The sequence below is a fragment of the Nanorana parkeri genome, unplaced genomic scaffold (genome assembly GCF_000935625.1).
Source record: "Nanorana parkeri isolate BGI_ZX_2015 unplaced genomic scaffold, ASM93562v1 scaffold2876, whole genome shotgun sequence".
In the NCBI taxonomy this organism is placed as follows: domain Eukaryota; kingdom Metazoa; phylum Chordata; class Amphibia; order Anura; family Dicroglossidae; genus Nanorana; species Nanorana parkeri.
In genome coordinates, this window is record NW_017309144.1 from 16,064 (window position 1) to 36,511 (window position 20,448).

General features: G+C 43.2%; 1 protein-coding gene across 1 annotated transcript in view; it reads left to right on the forward strand.

Moving 5' to 3' along the window:
• Positions 1-5,391: 5,391 nt before the first annotated feature.
• Positions 5,392-20,448, forward strand: part of LRRC4B (leucine rich repeat containing 4B) — a 39,562-nt gene continuing 24,505 nt past the window's right edge. Inside the window, exon 1 of the mRNA XM_018574321.1 lies at positions 5,392-6,379. The gene's annotated coding sequence lies outside the window, so the exon portion shown is untranslated. The remainder of the gene's footprint in view (positions 6,380-20,448) is intronic.

A 20,448-nucleotide genomic window follows, 5' to 3' on the forward strand; every position in this document is an offset into this window, starting at 1 on the left:
TTTTATTGCAGTACAGTTGCTTCTTTACACACTGTAAACCATAACAGCAGGCTAAGACTGGACACAGTTATAAGATGTAGTAAGAGATGGAAATTTATCATCAGCATCTTTATCATTTACACACTGCTGACGGATTATGGGAAATTCAGTCCCAATTTCAAAAATGGAATGGCTTGTTTAAGTAATCCATCTTGAAGAACTTCCTACGGCGACTTTGTTTTAAGCCCTCTGGCAGTCATGGTTAGGCCGGGTTAGGGTTAGCACTAACCCTAACCCAAAGGTCTTTTTATGTTTCCTTTTCAAAAACCAGTTTTTTCCAAACATGACTACTAGAGTTCTACTTTAATATGATTTCAGGTGCAAAAGTGGATGAATTGTGTGTACTGTCTATTATGATACAAGGCAGCTGGGATCTCAGACCAAGGACATCTTCCTTAGCTGTGGCCCGTCTAGAACATGGCCATACTTTCCTCTTGGCCTTTATGCAATGTGATTTGAGTTGAGTTTATACTTCTGTTCTATTCATAGAAATGAGCAGAATATAAATTGAAACCCACTTACTACTGATGAACAAACTGGAAGTGCGAGAGATGAAAGTCTGAAGAAGAGCTTTTTACAAGTCTCAGAAAATAAAGATCATGATTTAGTGATTACAGAGGACAAGCCCAATGATATACTTATTTTAGCTGATACATCTTCAAATAATGAGGAGATGGGAAGTGAAAAGGTTGCCCCCAAGGGTCTACTATGCTCATTGGAACAGAAGGATCTTCCTGCCTAGAAACCAAATCTCTATACAGTTCATACCAAGAATTTCATCCTTGGAGTGACTTAATGGCTGGATAGAATGATTTATTGCCCTGACTTACTTACTTGTATTCTACAACCCAGAAGTTGTAAAGTAAAGTATTAAACAGACTGATATATTATGAATATTAATAAGCCGTATATATATATTATTTAACATTTATGCTGCTGGGTAAATGGTGTCTGTGTGACCAATGAAGCAGCTGATTTCCCTGCATTGAAGATGCATTCTGTGGTTATGTAACTTCTCACCACAAACACTTCCAATCCATTCCTTTCCCTGTGGATATGTATACTGTATATAGAGTGTGTGCATACACTGTATGTATAACCGTCTCTGTTTAGTATGACGCAGGTAGTTTTAGTGTTATTCGTGATTTTGTTTGCTATCATTGATGGTTTTCCCTGTTCATAGTTTGGGAATAGTCCGTTCAGTGTGGAGAAGTGATATGTAGTAAGTGTAGTGTTTGCTGTCATTCAGCGGGTCCATACACATGACACAAGTGATGTCTCTGGCCCCCGCACTTATAATGTATGATTGCCCCTAGAGACAGGGTGCTGGCATCCAGTATGTGATTCAAACTTGGCAATAGCAGTGAAGGAATGACCGCTATGCAGGACATGAAATCTAGACCAATGATGAGAAGAACAACATGTAGGAGATATGTTACCCCTCAGAGGGGAGATGTAGTATTGGACTTCTTATATAGATACCATCATAGTCTTGATTACCTTGCTGGCTTCATGGCTGTTGTCTGTCACAGCTCTGTCCTTGAGAGACCAGAATATGAAACAAATGCAATTCCACCATTATGGAAAGGAGCGTAACCTAAAGGAAAAGTAGGTAAGTGCCAGTAAGTGTTTGTTAGAAAGTAAATATTTATATTAAATACACATATAGGGTGAGCTCCCAGTGTAATTACTACCATTTCTCTGCTGATGTAAGATATAAGCCGCACAGGGAGTGCAATGTTTCCAGTGAGACAGTTGACTGATAGATTTGCATAGTGAGCAGTAAATCACAATCTTTCTGCTGCATTTATAAACAGAGAGAAATGATACAAAAGTGAAATACTAGACATTTGTGTTGATTGGGTATTATACAGAGTCAGTGAAGTTGCAGTATTGAGGGCTATGGCCCTTATTGATAGGATGTATGATTGGTAAAGAGTCTTGGAGAGATGATTGGGGGTAATTTCATGATGAAAACCTTTCTAAAGGGTAGAATGACTTTATACAGCTGAGGTATTAGCAGCTCTGGACCAGAGGAAAGCAGGGACACCGTGTACTAACAGAGTACAATGCAGTTATTTTAGGATAAGCAGTTCCCTCATTAGATCATTCAAGCTAAATGTACTACCGGCATCGGAGGGATTTGGTTTTACATTAAATACTGATAATATGCGATGGCCAATCATTTCTGTGTCTTTAAACACTGGATAAGCCGTTGACTTTGGCAGCATCTCTATATATCCATGGAGGAATGGGGTGTCATTCTTGTGCCTTCTCCTAGTTACAGCTGAATTTGTGGCTGTTTGTGGTTCTCATCCCTGTCTGACCTCCCCTATGGATGACCCTGCAGTCACTCCACAGAAGTCTATTCACTGTGGACACACAATTGACCCATTCACTGCCCTCTTTTAAGTGCCTTGTGTCCTCGCTTTGGAGACAATTGGCCCCATCCTCTGGCTGTCCATAAAGACTTGTCTCCGCCATTCTGGACACAGTCCTGCCAAGACACAACAACATCCACTATAAAATCAGAACCAATATTACATTTTATTCCACAGGCACTTTCATTATTCACTCTCAGCAGTTTTACAAATTTCACATAAACTGGTGAACAAAATGGCGACATTGTGAGGCAAAGTATAGGAATCGGTTATTAGGTTTTCTTGCCTGGCTCCTTATTGTAATAAATGGGAACAAAAATGAAGTTGTCGCCCAAATTGTCCAATCCTGGTTCATCTTTTATTCTGTATATGATCTCTGACATTCAGTTCCACCTTCCTTCCCGTTTTCTATTCTCCGGTGCTTTATAGTCCTTCTTTGGGGAATTTTGCTCTTTCTTGTCTTTAAATCAGTTTTTCCTGAGTGGAGGGGAGATGAGTATTGTTATATTACAGTATTCTGTTGCTGGGTTTTTGTTTGAAAGTTTTGTAAAAAATCACAAGATATTGATTGCTTGACGTGGCAAGTTGAAGAGGAGCTGAACTCTGGACGCAGGCGTAGAGCAAAGGAGTAATCACCAGCTGATTGTTTATGTCCCTATCACTGACTTACCATGCCTTGCTCTGCACTGTGTCTCTGTATAGAGGTGGCCATCTTGGTAGAGGCAGGGCTGTGCTTCCTACTGCAAAGAGAACAGTGACTGGCAGAGTGGTGGCAGTCCGAGGCAGCAGAGCTTTAGATCTCACACTGCAGATAACCAGCTATGAGGCAGTATACACAGGAGTGCCTAGGTACTAAGGTATTACAGGGCTCTACCTAGGCACACTTAACTTGTAGATGTTCTATAACATAGAAAATCTTCTCTTTTTGAGTTCAGGTCGACTTTAAATGGTTTATTGTAAAGTTAATGATGATGATAGCCCTGAGTCCTTACTAACTAAGCTCAGGCTACATAGATTGCATGACCTACTACATGCTTTAGCCATACTTTATGTGCTGAGAAGTGTACAGTTCCCTAACGCTTAGATTTATCATACAGAAAACATTGAAAGTGGCCACTGTGTAATAGTGTGGAGTTGGTGATGGACCCACACAAGGTTCTAAGTCTGGTCTTACGTATCTGTCTGACTGAGAGCTCTTTAATAATGTTTGTGGGGTTCCAGGGGACATATAGTATACAATAAATCTGAAATCCAGTTGTACTCTACTGATGCTTAGATGGTGAATGACTGCCAGGATCTACTGCTACTTTACCCTTTGAGGAGGGTCGCCACCTTTTCTTCAAGTGAAACCCCAACACTCTAGCACCGCTCGCGGCAACTTTTCTTTCTCGATACTATAGAGGAGAGAGTGAAGAGAGGCAGCCGGGAGAAAGAGCAAAAAGACAGCCAGGGAAGGGAGTAAGGAGACCAGCTATAGAGGACTATAGCAATACATTATACAGCAATACAAAATAATATGAAGCTACATGCTTTGAGTTGTTCTGGGTTAGTGCCTTGATGTCTCAAGGTGGACTGGTGGCTTGTGCGGACTCTCAGGTGTACTGTGCGCACTCTCATGTGGCTATGCGGCTCTCAGGTGGGCTATGTGACTCTCATGTGGCTATGCGGCTCTCAGGTGGGCTATGTGACTCTCAGGTGGGCTTTGCACACTCTCAGGGGGGCTATGTGACTCTCAGGAGGGCTATGTGACTCTCAGGTGGGCTATGCGGCTCTCAGGTGCCTGCAAGGGACCTGGGCAGCCGTATCTGTCAGAAAATGTAAAGTGGCGGTGTCGGCACTGAGTGTCTTGTTTATTCTTATATGGTGTCAAATAAAATATGAAAGGCGTTCCGGTATCTTTTTGTCATTGGTTAGTCTGGTGTAAGCCTTCTCTGCCAGTGGACATCCCAAACTTACTATTGCCTCTTTTCTGCATTTCCCCATGCTTCCTGTGGTGATAGGTCTAGTCAGCCCATGTGGTCCTCTCAGGTCAGAATACAATATTTTATTGGGTTTCACTATTGTATAATATCGCTGATGTAGTTGGTGATAAGGAGTCTCTCTGGCATGAGAGCATGAAAACAAACATGGCACTTTGTATGACATATGATTAGGTGTCAATAATCATAATCTACAGACCGGAGGAACCGTTTTACCAGTGGCATTCTAAGTACAAGCTGTGCATGGTGTCAGGCCCATGGAGCATCTACTCAAATGGTCTTTGAGTCTCGAGTGAAAAAGGTTGTATTCGGAAAGCTGCCTTCATGATAAAGCAGTAATAGGCAATATTTGCATTTTAATATATTTATTTGAACTCCAATTCACCTGGATCAAGCTCTTCAAATCTGGTCATGCAATCTGGACTTCTTTTATCTCCCTTATTGCATTGACATTGGATGTGTTGTAGGCTTTGGCACTAAATAGTTGTTGATAAAGGAGGTTGGACGGTGAGATTGCAAAGTGTGTGGTCAGCAGTAGGATAAATATCTTCTGCCATCTGGGGGACCTCAGGGCCCTGGAATCCAAAGCTGAGCAGCTCATTTACTTTATTCTAAAGATTGATTTGTTTCCTCTTTGTTAAGTGAAGCTGTGACCACACATCCTATAAATTGGTATTCTGGCCTCGAGGTGGTTGTAGCTTTTGCTGGGGAAGGATGAAGAAGGAAATCCTAAAGTTTGGGTTTGGTTGCTACTTGTGACTGGCACAAGTCTCGATGTCTTTGATTCTTTTTGCACTCATTTTTCTTAGATAGAAAATGACACAAGTGGAGAAGTGACATAAAATGAAATGATGGCGACTAATTGGCTGCGTTTTCCATGCTCACTGAGGAGCCGTCCTGGGAGCCATCATTGTATGATGTGACTTCATAGCACAATTGGTGGATTTGGTGTAGTCTTGTGGCTTTCTTTCCATCGTCCGTAGCCCCCGCCTCTCCAGTAGGAGGAGAGGAGCTCTGTTCACCGAGAGGGAGCTCAATCCTTTCTCTTGCAGCTCAGTCCTGCACCTCATCTTCACAACGCCACAACCAATCACAACTGTGGCTATGGGAGACTGCTAATTAGATAATTGGATTTTATTTGTTCAATGAAGTGGACAGAAAGCGACAGAAGAAGGGGTCTGAGGAGAAGACAAGGGAACCGACCCAATTCCTGAAAAATCTGAAGGATGGATTTATTGGGTCCCCAGGGCCTTTTTCTGGAAAATATCAGAGCATCCTGCGGATAAATAGACCGCCATCAGAAGTGGAACATCTCCGGCCACTGGGAAGGTTCCATCCTCAGCACCAGAGACAGAAAAGCATCTTCTATTCATCTTGCTGGACTGGAAATTGATGTGCTGCTCCAACAAGATGGAATCCTAGTGCAGCTGCACAGACAGAAAAACAACAAGAGGACAGTGGCAGAGGGAAGGATGGAGGGGAAGGAAGACTGTGAGAGGTTCCCTGCACTGCTGTGTGACTAGAAACCATAATTACATCACAAAGGAGAAATTATTTCACTGGGAAAACAGAGCTGCTTGGGGGGGGTGGGCTGCTGGAACGACAGATACACACATTGGGGAGGGGGAGAATCGCCTGCAGCTTGCAGGGCAGCAAGAGAACGGACATTTTCTTTCCCTTTCGGCTGAGAAATCTATGGCACACCTTGTCGCCCTGCGTCTATTCACCTCTGTGCAGCAAAGCAGGAGATCTGCAGCTGTGTGCCGCGGGCCCTGCAGGTGCAGCTGATGGCAGATTTGCTGCAATTTGCCTTCTGCTTGTTGTCTGGACTGAAGAGGAATTAAAGACAAGAAGCAAATTATTGGGCAGAAGTGCATTTTGTATAGAAAGCTTTCTTGTGTTCCATGGAGGAGAAAAGGGGGGAGTCGTGATTAAATCCCCTCAGAGATGCAGGAGGGAGGAGGCGAGAGCCGGAGACGTGTGAGTGGTAACCATAGAAATAGTTCCAGTGGAGAGAACAGGCGAGGAGGCAATAGGGACAAGTTGTGTTCTGCAGAGAGGCGGAGGTGGTGACCTCTAGGACACGTATGTAACATGTAGGATGTCCACTGTAACATCTGACACTTCAGAGCAGCCAAAAAAACTGCACCATGAGACCTTCCTTCTCACAAATGGTTAATTATCTCCTTTGTCACCAATATGTGTTAACCTGTTCACTTCTAGGGCACCAAAGGCCTTGTCCAATGTGTCACCAGGCTACTGTTGGCTCTGTTGTATTTATGGGTATTGCAGGCCCCATCTTGTATTAACCTCTTCATTGCCAGGGTACCATAAGCCTCTTATCTATTAACCAATTGGTTGTCAGTTTATCTTGGGCCCTATTATGTGCTAACCCATCCTCTGCCTGTCAGTGGTCTCATCCACCACTGTTGACTCATGCACTGTTCAGATATCATTGGACCAATGGTATTTATGACGGGGATGGTAAAGCTGTTCTCAAGCAGAGGATGAGAAGTCCAGTGACCAGGACAATTTCTCAATTCTTTATATTTCTTCTTTGCTGCATTAACCACGCTGCTAACAAATGGTGTCAGTGACTCTAACCAGTCTCTGCCCATCAAATATGGGAGATCCTCCCCAGCCGCTCCTGCATACTTGGAGGGATAGTTCCACAACAGACAGTCTATCGTAGCTGTGTATTATCATGGCTCCATTCAGAGCCATGGAATATATTTGTGATGAGTCTTTACATACACACAGCAGAGTATTCATCTAACAGGGAACACTTGGGCCCGCCCCTGCAGAGCTCCCAGCCCAGGAATCCTTCCAGCCCAAAGGTTGAGAATTAACCCTTTTCTTGACACAGTAACCTGCAGCTAATCCTCAAGGTAGAAATAACTAAGTAGAAGAGTCCAGACTTTCTACTACAACTGCTCAGCAAGAAAGCACGGTCATCCCATCTAGAATACATCAGGAAACATTCCATCCTCGTTATATATTCCATCTACAACATCTTTTCAGAAATATCCTCCTTGTATAGATATTCTCACTACAGCTCCATAATATCACCCAAACCACCCTATAGCTCCCCATTAGTAACACTCTGCAACTGCTTGTTGGGATTCTAGTAACCTGGGGCAAGGGGAGACACTGGAACTCTGTTTCCTCAAGGCATTTCAGGGACAGGGGCTCACATAATAAAGCTGACTCTTAATGGACTGCCAAAGCTTAATAACAAGAATGTTATACCGACACAACATGTAATCCAATGCTGCCCACTGGCACCAAAACATTGGTTACACCATAACAGTCACTTGTAATCACACTCAATCCTGAGGTTTAGTAGGTGCCACCACAGTGTTATTGCTGCAAGTATAGTGCTATTGGTGAGGCAGACTCAGGAACTGGAGAGTCTTTAGGCCATTCTCATTGAGATTTCACATAAAACCGGATACATGATTTGCTATATATTCTTCAGTTTCATTGGTGGAAGTATCTGTGTCTATTTCTCCACAAGCATGATCCTAGAGTGACAGCAATAGTGAATTTAGCTTTGATGTGTGCCAGATGAGTATTGCCGCTTGTGTTCCTTTATGTGTCAGGTTTTTTTATCTTCCCATAAGTATCTGAGCAGGTAAAACATTTGCATCTGAGATACGGCTACTCTGTAGATGAAGTGGCACCAAATGTGGATCAACAAGTGTGCTGAATACCTTACACATAGGTTTCCCAGTCTGTGTCATTCTTTGATGTATGATTGGTATCGAGCTGTAGAGAGCACTAGATGAATTCTCCCTTGAGATGCAAGATGACATATTTCACATATGATCTGAAACCTCGTCCCATGGAATACCAGGACCTATTACACAGACCTTCATTTGGCTATGTTCAATGGCTGGACATGTTTGGGGTCCTATTTCGAGAACTTCTGAAAATGTTTAGAAAACAAAGTCGATGCAATGTGACAAGTTTCATGTATGCTCGGTCTGTTTTCCTGACAGATTGTAGAGATTTCTACTGTTTCATATCCGTGGACATTTCAGGACAACTTAAGGCCATTCCCTCCTTTGTAGAATGTCTTGATGATTTGTATAAAGTTTCTTTAGCACTCCAGATGTGCAGAGATTTGAGGGCTGCTTCTGGGGTCAGGTGTGAGACCGCAGCCACCATGAGATTCAGTGTTGTTATACCTTCAGGACTTATAGGTTCTGCTACAAGACGTATATCAGTGGTCATCACTCTATAAAGATTCCTATAATGCAGCAGCAGTCTTTATAGACATGTGATCTTGACCAATGACTCTTGACCGAAACTCAGCTAGCAGTGGTCTATGGTTACATGTAGAGATGTCTTAGGTGATGATCTTCAGCCTGTGCCTATGATAAAGTTCTTTGTGTAGGAGACAAGTTCCATGGCATCTGTAAATGTCTCAGCTTGTGTTTCCCGCTGTTTTCCTGGGTCTCCGGAGTTCTATCAATCCCCTGAGCATGTGGATATAGGCTTCAGCTCCAATGGCAGCTTTGGCAGCCCCCCCACCTTACTGACCTCCAGAGGCTGCCATTAGTTTGTTCTGTGGCCTTGTTTGTATAAATGATTTAAGCAGCACTGTCAATGGCGGCGGAGTTCCAAATGTCAGGAAATACATTGTTTGAACCTTCCTGCACTGACTCCACTTCGGATTGCTGTCATTTTGTTAATGATTTCATGTAATGAAAGTAGCCGAAATGTCAGTATTTATTTATTACAGATACTTATATAGCGCTGACAATTTACACAGCATTGTACATAGTTCACATTCACATCAGACCCCGCCCTCGAGGAGCTTACAATCTAAGAGCCCTATACCACATGCGTACTAACAAGGGCCAATTAACCTCCCAGCGTGTCTTAGGAGTGTGGGAGGAAAGCCACTATATGGTGCTGGTTGGGGGCAGGCCACCCTCACTGGGATCCTGCGTATGGGGTATGTAGCTTGAAGTCGTAGTGTGACATGCGCAAAGACCAACAACCAGAGACAATCAGACGGTTACAGTCAGCACCAAAGCCTTTGACTGAAGGTCTGTGTTCTTCCTCTGTCTCTAAGCATCCTATATGTGTGGTATACATGCCTTGTATACATGTAGAGTATATGTGTGGTATACATGCCTTGTATACATGTACAGTATATGTGTGGTATACATGCCTTGTATACATGTAGAGTATATGTGTAGTATACATTCCTTGTATACATGTAGAGTATATGTGTAGTATACATGCCTTGTATACATGTAGAGTACATGTGTGGTATACATGCCTTCTATACATGTAGAGTATATGTGTGGTATACATGCCTTGTATACATGTAGAGTATATGTGTAGTATACATGCCTTGTATACATGTAGAGTATATTTGTGGTATACATTCCTTCTATACATGTAGAGTATATGTGTGGTATACATGCCTTGTATACATAAATACTGGTCAGGGCAGGCGTTCTAACTTACCTGACCGACTGCAGAGGAAGAGGCCTCCCATAAGACTGCCCTGATTTTAGTGTAGTCAAACCAATAAAAAATGGTTAGGGTTAGTGTTAACCTTAGGGTTAGTGTTAGGGTTAGTGTTAGGGTTAGGGTATGTCCTGCCCATGCTTAGGGTTAGGGTTAGGGTTAGTGTTAACCTTAGGGTTAGTGTTAACTTTAGGTTTAGTGTTAGGGTTAGGGTTAGGGGTTAGGGTATGTCCTGCCCATGCTTAGGAACAGAGCCAATCACAGCCCATTAGACTTGTGCGCCATAAAAAAATTTGTTCAGTTTCGTTCCGTTTCATAATATCCGTTATTTCGTATTTCGTATTTCGTAATTCGTATCTGAAACTCAATTCGGATTGGTAGGAAATACGGATTTTCGTTAGTTTCGGCACATTTTCCTAACTTTACGAACATTCGTTATGATGAAGTCAAAAAGCAGAAATACCTTTGTTAATATCGGAGTCGATGTGGTCGTTGTTTTTTTATCCGAAATACGAATTCCGTTAACGGATTCCGGATCCGAATTTCGTATTTCGGACTTTAAAAAAAACCTCATCAACTCCAATATAAATGTACTTTGCTTCTTAACTCCAATATAACGAATGTTCGTATTTCCCGCCTGTGTATTGTAACGCGACTCTCAGCAGCAGCCGATCAGTATCTCGGATTAAAAAATAAATCTTGTCATGTTGTTCCTCATTTACAGGGGAAATATTAGTTCCCGTTTCAGAGAAATTCGGATCCGAAATTCGTTAACGGAATTTCGTATTTCAGATATAATTCGGAAACTGCCATTCGGGTTTCGGATGCTTCCGAATCTACGAATTTCAGGAAAATTTGTACGAATTTCGATTGGTAACGAAACGCACATGTCTCCAGCCCATTGTGTGCGGTCTCCTGTGTATTGGGGTGCCTCTCACTATTACTCCAGGCCAACACACATTCATCAATCTTCCAAATCTTGAAATGTCCCCAAAAATGAATGTTTCCCAGCAGACATGTAACCTCATCCGTGCCTCTGTTACTGAATTTTGGTGACAACATCTCATTCTGCAATATAAATACGCATGTCTACAATATCTCGGCATTGCAAGCTCTTTGTGGCAAAACGTATTCTGAATGTTTCATTTAGTTTGTCATTGTTCCGGTGTGGGCGGTCTTTGTACAGCGCAGCAGACGATGTTGGCGCTATATAAATCAATATTCGTCTTTTCTCTCAATACTTTTTAAAGTAAATTTCAGATAAAGAGAGACTGGAAAACATGTCATCCGCGTGTGTAAATGAACGTATGTGGTGAAACGTTGGGACAAGAGCTTGTGGATTCAATGATTACCCGTATTGTCAGAAGTAAGTGCGTCTAGAAAAGTAAAAACACAAAATAAGTCAAAGAACAATTGCAGGTTTTATAAGATTTTTGGGGGCTTTGTTGGCTTTGTGTTTTGCTTCTTTCCCCATACAAGTCTCTGTGAGGGCAAACGTAAGTGAAAGAGGTCAAATGAGCTCAGAAACATCTCAAACTGATGTCCAAAGTAGTCATCCAATCCCCCGACCCGGCTCCTGATTGGTCCAGCCTTGTACTGGGCCGGCTGATGGGAGGGTGTGGTATAGGATCCATCTACATGTAACATGGATCACAATTATTACTTCAAGGGATGAGAGCAATAAATGCCACAAAACCACGCTGGTTACCATAGAGACAATAAAGAGAACCAACTCCGCAGAACACTGCTACCAGAACGTGGGGGATGTGCAGAAAGTTTCCAGTGTCAGGAGTGTTGTTCAGCGATGTTTATGAGATATAGAAGTCACATAGGAAGAGGGTGGAATGCGCTTTTGTTCCTTGTCTCAGGGATGACTACTCTCCTATCTATCACCGCACGTGACCACAACGCAGGATGAGGGTAAAGGTCATCTCCTATCTATCACCGCACGTGACCACAACGCAGGCTGAGGGTAAAGGTCACGCATGATTTCAGGATTCTATTTATATAATAGTATCATGATGGTGTCCAGTGGTCGTCATGTTGGGGGTTGTAGTGTTCTATGTATAGAGGGTAATAGAATGTATTATGATGGTATCCAGTGGCCGGTCATGTTGGGGATTGTAGTGTTCGATATACAGGTGAAACTGGAATAATTAGAATATGGTGCAAAGTTCATTTATGTCACTAATGCGACTTATGCGGTGACACTGATATATGAGACTCGTTACATGCGTGGCGAGATAGTTCAAGCCGTGATCTGTCATCATTGTGATGATTATGGCGCACAGCTCATGAAAACCCCAAATCCACAACCTCAGAGAATGAGATTATTACACGCAATCAATAAAACACGGATTGTACATAGAACAATATCGGACCTCTGAGAAGTACCAGCATGCGTATGTACTCAGTACTTGGTTTGGGCCCCTTTTGCAGCAATTACTGCCATTACTTTTGCACCATATTCTAATTATTCGAGTTTCACCTGTGTAGTGTAAAAGAATTGTATTATGATTGTTTCCAGTGGTCGGCCATGTTGGGAGTTGTAGTGTTCTATGAATACAGTGTAAAAGAATTGTATTATGATGGTATCCAGTGGTCGGTGATGTTGGGAGTTGTAGTGTTCTATGAATACAGTGTAAAAGAATTGTATTATGATGGTATCCAGTGGTCGGTGATGTTGGGAGTTGTAGTGTTCTATGAATACAGTGTAAAAGAATTGTATTATGATGGTATCCAGTGGTCGGTGATGTTGGGAGTTGTAGTGTTCTATGAATACAGTGTAAAAGAATTGTATTATGATGGTATCCAGTGGTCGGTGATGTTGGGAGTTGTAGTGTTCTATGAATACAGTGTAAAAGAATTGTATTATGATGGTATCCAGTGGTCGGTGATGTTGGGAGTTGTAGTGTTCTATGAATACAGTGTAAAAGAATTGTATTATGATGGTATCCAGTGGTCGGTGATGTTGGGAGTTGTAGTGTTCTATGAATACAGTGTAAAAGAATTGTATTATGATGGTATCCAGTGGTCGGTGATGTTGGGAGTTGTAGTGTTCTATGAATACAGTGTAAAAGAATTGTATTATGATGGTATCCAGTGGTCGGTGATGTTGGGAGTTGTAGTGTTCTATGAATACAGTGTAAAAGAATTGTATTATGATGGTATCCAGTGGTCGGTGATGTTGGGAGTTGTAGTGTTCTATGAATACAGTGTAAAAGAATTGTATTATGATGGTATCCAGTGGTCGGTGATGTTGGGAGTTGTAGTGTTCTATGAATACAGTGTAAAAGAATTGTATTATGATGGTATCCAGTGGTCGGTGATGTTGGGAGTTGTAGTGTTCTATGAATACAGTGTAAAAGAATTGTATTATGATGGTATCCAGTGGTCGGTGATGTTGGGAGTTGTAGTGTTCTATGAATACAGTGTAAAAGAATTGTATTATGATGGTATCCAGTGGTCGGTGATGTTGGGAGTTGTAGTGTTCTATGAATACAGTGTAAAAGAATTGTATTATGATGGTATCCAGTGGTCGGTGATGTTGGGAGTTGTAGTGTTCTATGAATACAGTGTAAAAGAATTGTATTATGATGGTATCCAGTGGTCGGTGATGTTGGGAGTTGTAGTGTTCTATGAATACAGTGTAAAAGAATTGTATTATGATGGTATCCAGTGGTCGGTGATGTTGGGAGTTGTAGTGTTCTATGAATACAGTGTAAAAGAATTGTATTATGATGGTATCCAGTGGTCGGTGATGTTGGGAGTTGTAGTGTTCTATGAATACAGTGTAAAAGAATTGTATTATGATGGTATCCAGTGGTCGGTGATGTTGGGAGTTGTAGTGTTCTATGAATACAGTGTAAAAGAATTGTATTATGATGGTATCCAGTGGTCGGTGATGTTGGGAGTTGTAGTGTTCTATGAATACAGTGTAAAAGAATTGTATTATGATGGTATCCAGTGGTCGGTGATGTTGGGAGTTGTAGTGTTCTATGAATACAGTGTAAAAGAATTGTATTATGATGGTATCCAGTGGTCGGTGATGTTGGGAGTTGTAGTGTTCTATGAATACAGTGTAAAAGAATTGTATTATGATGGTATCCAGTGGTCGGTGATGTTGGGAGTTGTAGTGTTCTATGAATACAGTGTAAAAGAATTGTATTATGATGGTATCCAGTGGTCGGTGATGTTGGGAGTTGTAGTGTTCTATGAATACAGTGTAAAAGAATTGTATTATGATGGTATCCAGTGGTCGGTGATGTTGGGAGTTGTAGTGTTCTATGAATACAGTGTAAAAGAATTGTATTATGATGGTATCCAGTGGTCGGTGATGTTGGGAGTTGTAGTGTTCTATGAATACAGTGTAAAAGAATTGTATTATGATGGTATCCAGTGGTCGGTGATGTTGGGAGTTGTAGTGTTCTATGAATACAGTGTAAAAGAATTGTATTATGATGGTATCCAGTGGTCGGTGATGTTGGGAGTTGTAGTGTTCTATGAATACAGTGTAAAAGAATTGTATTATGATGGTATCCAGTGGTCGGTGATGTTGGGAGTTGTAGTGTTCTATGAATACAGTGTAAAAGAATTGTATTATGATGGTATCCAGTGGTCGGTGATGTTGGGAGTTGTAGTGTTCTATGAATACAGTGTAAAAGAATTGTATTATGATGGTATCCAGTGGTCGGTGATGTTGGGAGTTGTAGTGTTCTATGAATACAGTGTAAAAGAATTGTATTATGATGGTATCCAGTGGTCGGTGATGTTGGGAGTTGTAGTGTTCTATGAATACAGTGTAAAAGAATTGTATTATGATGGTATCCAGTGGTCGGTGATGTTGGGAGTTGTAGTGTTCTATGAATACAGTGTAAAAGAATTGTATTATGATGGTATCCAGTGGTCGGTGATGTTGGGAGTTGTAGTGTTCTATGAATACAGTGTAAAAGAATTGTATTATGATGGTATCCAGTGGTCGGTGATGTTGGGAGTTGTAGTGTTCTATGAATACAGTGTAAAAGAATTGTATTATGATGGTATCCAGTGGTCGGTGATGTTGGGAGTTGTAGTGTTCTATGAATACAGTGTAAAAGAATTGTATTATGATGGTATCCAGTGGTCGGTGATGTTGGGAGTTGTAGTGTTCTATGAATACAGTGTAAAAGAATTGTATTATGATGGTATCCAGTGGTCGGTGATGTTGGGAGTTGTAGTGTTCTATGAATACAGTGTAAAAGAATTGTATTATGATGGTATCCAGTGGTCGGTGATGTTGGGAGTTGTAGTGTTCTATGAATACAGTGTAAAAGAATTGTATTATGATGGTATCCAGTGGTCGGTGATGTTGGGAGTTGTAGTGTTCTATGAATACAGTGTAAAAGAATTGTATTATGATGGTATCCAGTGGTCGGTGATGTTGGGAGTTGTAGTGTTCTATGAATACAGTGTAAAAGAATTGTATTATGATGGTATCCAGTGGTCGGTGATGTTGGGAGTTGTAGTGTTCTATGAATACAGTGTAAAAGAATTGTATTATGATGGTATCCAGTGGTCGGTGATGTTGGGAGTTGTAGTGTTCTATGTATAGAGTGTAATAGAATTGTATTATGATGCTGTCCTCTGGTCAGCCATGTTGGGGGTTGTAGTGTTCTATCTATAGAGGGTAATAGAATTTATCATGATGGTGTCAAGCAGTGGTCGAGGAGGAGGCCAGGGCCCGTTGGTGGTACCTTTCCAGTGTAGCAGTGGAGGATGTGGGAGGCCGGGCATTGGCTGCGGCAGTGGAGGAGGAGGAGGCCGGGCGAAGCAGAGAGCGGCTTTGGGCTGACAGGTAAGAGGAGTGCAGGGAGAGGGACCCAGACCAGCCCACCTGGTCTGGGTCTATAGTGGGCTCTGCGGGGTCTCAGGTGGGCTCTGCAGGGTCACTCTCAGGTGGGCTGTGTGGGATCTCAGGTAAGTTCTGCGGGGTCACTCTCAGGTGGGCTGTATGGATCTCAGGCGGGCTGTGCGGGGTCTCAGGTGGGCTCTGCGGGGTCTCAGGTGGTCTCTGCAGGGGTCTATGGTGGTCTCTGCAGGGGCTCAGGTGGCCTCTGCAGGGTCACTCTCAGGTGGGCTGTGTGGGATCTCAGCTGGGCTCTGCGGGGTCTCAGGGATGTCTATCGATGCTGCCGGGATGTCTCCTCCGTGTGCGTCTCCGCACCGCGGCTTGGACTGGAACACCGTACGTCCTTCGGACCGGAACCCGACATGGAGCCACTCGGACCGGAACCCGACAGGTGGGCTCTGCAGGGGCTCAGGTGGGTTCTGCAGGTTTACTCTTAGGTGGGCTGTGTGGGGTTTCAGGTGGGCTCTGCAGGGTCTCTGGTATGCGCTGGGTCTTAGGTGGGCTGTGCGGGGTCTCTGGTGGGCTCTGCAGCAGTGAGCATCAGAGCCTGCAGGTGCAGAGCTGAAGAGATGGAGATGGTGCAGAGCTGAAGAGATGGAGATGGTGCAGAGCTGAAGAGATGGAGATGGTGCAGAGCTGAAGAGATGGAGATGGTGCAGAGCTGAAGAGATGGAGATGGTGCAGAGCTGAGGAGATGGAGATGGTGCAGAGCTGAAGAGATGGAGATGGTGCAGAGCTGAAGAGATGGAGATGGTGCAGAGCTGAAGAGATGGAGATGGTGCAGAGCTGAAGAGATGGAGATGGTGCAGAGCTGAAGAGATGGAGATGGTGCAGAGCTGAAGAGATGGAGATGGTGCAGAGCTGAAGAGATGGAGATGGTGCAGAGCTGAGGAGATGGAGATGGTGCAGAGCTGAAGAGATGGAGATGGTGCAGGCATGGAAACGTGTTCTGGAGGTAGGTACTTTTTTTTCTTTTTGGATGTGGTGGTTTGGGGACCCCGTTCAAAATGTTGCTATGGGACCGGTGTGTACGGTGTGTTATTTCCAGTTACACCCCTGTTGTGTTCTGTGTATAGAGTGTCATAGAATTGTATTATGATGGTGTCCAGTCATGTTATACATTCTGTAGGTATGTTGCAGTTATGACTGATCTCCCCAGTATTGTTTTAGGTAGTTTGGCATCTGACAGCATCCGGCCATTTCTATGAGTGTGTGATTTTTCCGTTCTGCTCCACCATGCTTCAAGAGTGTACGGTGTGGGGGTCTGGTGTACGGTGCGGGGGTCTGGTGTACGGTGTGGGACACTGACCCCGTACTTCTCCTTTAAGTGTTGTCACTGATAGAAGCTTCCTTCCAGGTCTAGGACATACAGTACATGTGTCACGAGGATACTCTGCATGTCCCCTGACAGTGTGATGCAGTTCAAGAATCCTTCACCGTCACCTTCCTCAGTGATACTTTTCCTGTTGTTCAGGAAAACTTGTGCTTTGCACTGAAATCAATTCCTGTGAAGAAGGTCTCATCACTGGTCATGTGACTTGTTGCACCTGAGTCAATACGCCATCCGCATGGTATACCGTTCTGAGTTACTGTAGAGGTCGTGCTCTATGATGTGTCTGCAGTTTCCTGTGTGGAGCTCTTTCTCTTGTAGGTGTCTCTCGCTTCCTCTGCTCGGCTTTCCCGATTGAACATTCCTTTGTCAGGTGACCGCTCTTCTTACAGGGGGAACACGCTCTGCGCTCTTTCTTCTGCTTTGCGCTCTCATGCACCTTAAGGGTTTTCTCGCTTTCCTCATGGTACATATTTTCTTTCCTTCTGTCACATTCATCTATTCATTCTCCTTTGGTGTATTGTAGTGTTAGTTCCTGCTCAGGTCTGGTTTCTAGAGCAACAAAAAGAGCGATGTATGACTCTGGGAGGCTGCATAGCAGTAATGCCACCACGCGGTTATCTTTAATTTCCTCTCCAATTGCACATAGTTGTTCTATGATTTTCAGCATGACACTGACATGTTCTATGATTTCCAGCATGACACTGACATGTTCTATGATTTCCAGCATGACACTGACATGTTCTATGATTTCCAGCATGGCATTCACATGGTCACACATTTCCTGGCCTCTTTCTAGCCTCATCCTCTATAGCTTGTGTAGCAGATATAGTTCACCATTTAGGTTTGAATGCTCATGCAGTTTCTGTAATGCGGTCCACATACGTTTAGCTGTATTCTCTTTCCCTATGTGGATGAGCGGGTCGTCTTCCACAAGCAGACTTATAATTGCTTTTGCTTGCCTGTTCTTCTTGTCTCATTCCTCCGCGGGTCCATTACTGGCTCTGTCTGTACTCAGTACTTGCACAAGTCATCTTTGCTTAGCAGCATTTCAAGCTTGAACTTCCATAGCTGGTAGTTGGTATTGTTAAACTTTGCGTTTGCAAATGTCATATGTGAACTGTTTGTCATCTTTCAGCAGCTTGGATGCTTATTGGCTTGCCGTGTTCTGTTCAGTGTCTGGGCCCATAACCTGTTGGTTATGTGTTTAGATGAAGCTCTGATCTTGAGGAATGCTGAATTGAGTTTTACTTGCTTGGAAGGTCATTACATCAGAATACAGCATTATACATCATCCAGAGAGGACTTGTTGCGTATCGAAGATATAAGCATCCATATAGAAAATTAGCATAGACTAGCATTGCTCTACAGCGCCATCTACAGCTCAAAAGTTCATTAGTATTAGCTGTTGTATTTCCAACAGTTTACACGTTGCTAATTGTTATTTTTCAGGTTGTTGGTTGCCATGTTTCCTGGGTTTGGGTTACATTTGTTCTCATTTTGACCCTAGCATCAGACTAATATTAGACATGAAAGTCATCATATGTCACTTATAAAGATGGTGACAGCGGACATTGCAGTGACAACAGGTAACATTGTCTTGTCACTACTACTAAAAATAGAAACATTAGAACGATGGTAACACTACCAACAACGGGTCACAAAGAAGCTGAAACTCACTGGTTCTTCCTCGTATGAGCAAGCCTAATCATTCATTCTGAGCCGATCGGATTGTTGACTGGACAAAGTATCAACAGGCAGAATATGGTGAACGACATGATGATACTTTGGTTAAAGCTCTGCGTGTAGCATTCCCTTGTCCATCAATCACAGATATGTCAACGGAATATTTTGCACACTTTTGCCAATTTGAGAATGCTTGGCGAAAGGTGGAAACCTCCTGCCAATAACCCCAATACCACTGCACCCAGCAACACCAAGACAGTTCTTCTTCCCCCAGCCATGTTATGATGATGCTGCCAATGATGTACAGATGGAAGGTAAAGGGGAGCCATGATGGCACCTGATCCATAGATGCAGCACAAGTGTACTCTGCCAATGCTGCCATGATCTCGGTATAGAACTTGGCTTGGTAATACTTACATGTGCCTTTCCTTTTGTTGGCTTGTTCAAATCTCCAAATTCCACTCCTTAAGAGACACTGTCCAACTTAATAAGGCAGCAGGTTAAAGGGTTAGTGTGAAAATTCTGTATTTTTAATGTTTACCTGAAGCATAGTTCCACCTGAAGCATAGTTCCACCTGAAGCGTAGTTCCACCTGAAGCGTAGTTCCACCTGAAGCGTAGTTCCACCTGAAGCATAGTTCCACCTGAAGCGTAGTTCCACCTGAAGCGTAGTTCCACCTGAAGCATAGTTGCCATAAATTATTTTTTTATTGACTTGCAATGTGTCCCTGAAATTGCTAGCAAAGTTGTCTACTCCAGGAAGAGTCAATTCCCTAGAACAGCTTTCTTCCCTTTCTTCCGCCACCCCTCCCCTTACCTCCCTACTATAGAGTGACAGCTCTGAGTCTACTGGTGCTGCTGCATTACATCCAAGATGGTGCCGCCTAAAACCAGTCCCCGGGAAGGCTTTTACAGAAAATAACATGTCTAAAAAAAAACAATAATCTTATGAGAAGATCGATGATAAAATGAATGGTCTGGTGACAGGGTCTCTTTAAAGTATGTTCCAAAGCTCTCTGACACTGTGACTGACATGCTGGTGGAAATGCGTTTCTGGCTCTTTTCATCCTTTACCATCAGGTGCAGAATGGAGACGTAGCTCTTCACTTTCTATTTATTTTATTTTATTAGGGAAATAAGTCGGCATTCTTTGGTTTGGGGCAAGATGAGTAGCCCTGTGATCAGCAAGATACATCTATTAATGGCAATGCTACAAGCCACTCTGGCTGCCCCAATTACTCTAACCCGACTCTGGCTGCCCCAATTACTCTAACCCTAACCCTCTCTGGCTGCCCCAATTACTCTAACCCGACCCTAGCTGCCCCAATTACTCTAACCCTACTCTGGCTGCCCCAATTACTCTAACCCTACTCTGGCTGCCCCAATTACTCTAACCCTAACCCTCTCTGGCTGCCCCAATTACTCTAACCCGACTCTGGCTGCCCCAATTACTCTAACCCTAACCCTACTCTGGCTGCCCCAATTACTCTAACCCTAACCCTACTCTGGCTGCCCCAATTACTCTAACCCTAACCCTACTCTGGCTGCCCCAATTACTCTAACCCTAACCCTACTCTGGCTGCCCCAATTACTCTAACCCTAACCCTACTCTGGCTGCCCCAATTACTCTAACCCTAACCCTACTCTGGCTGCCCCAATT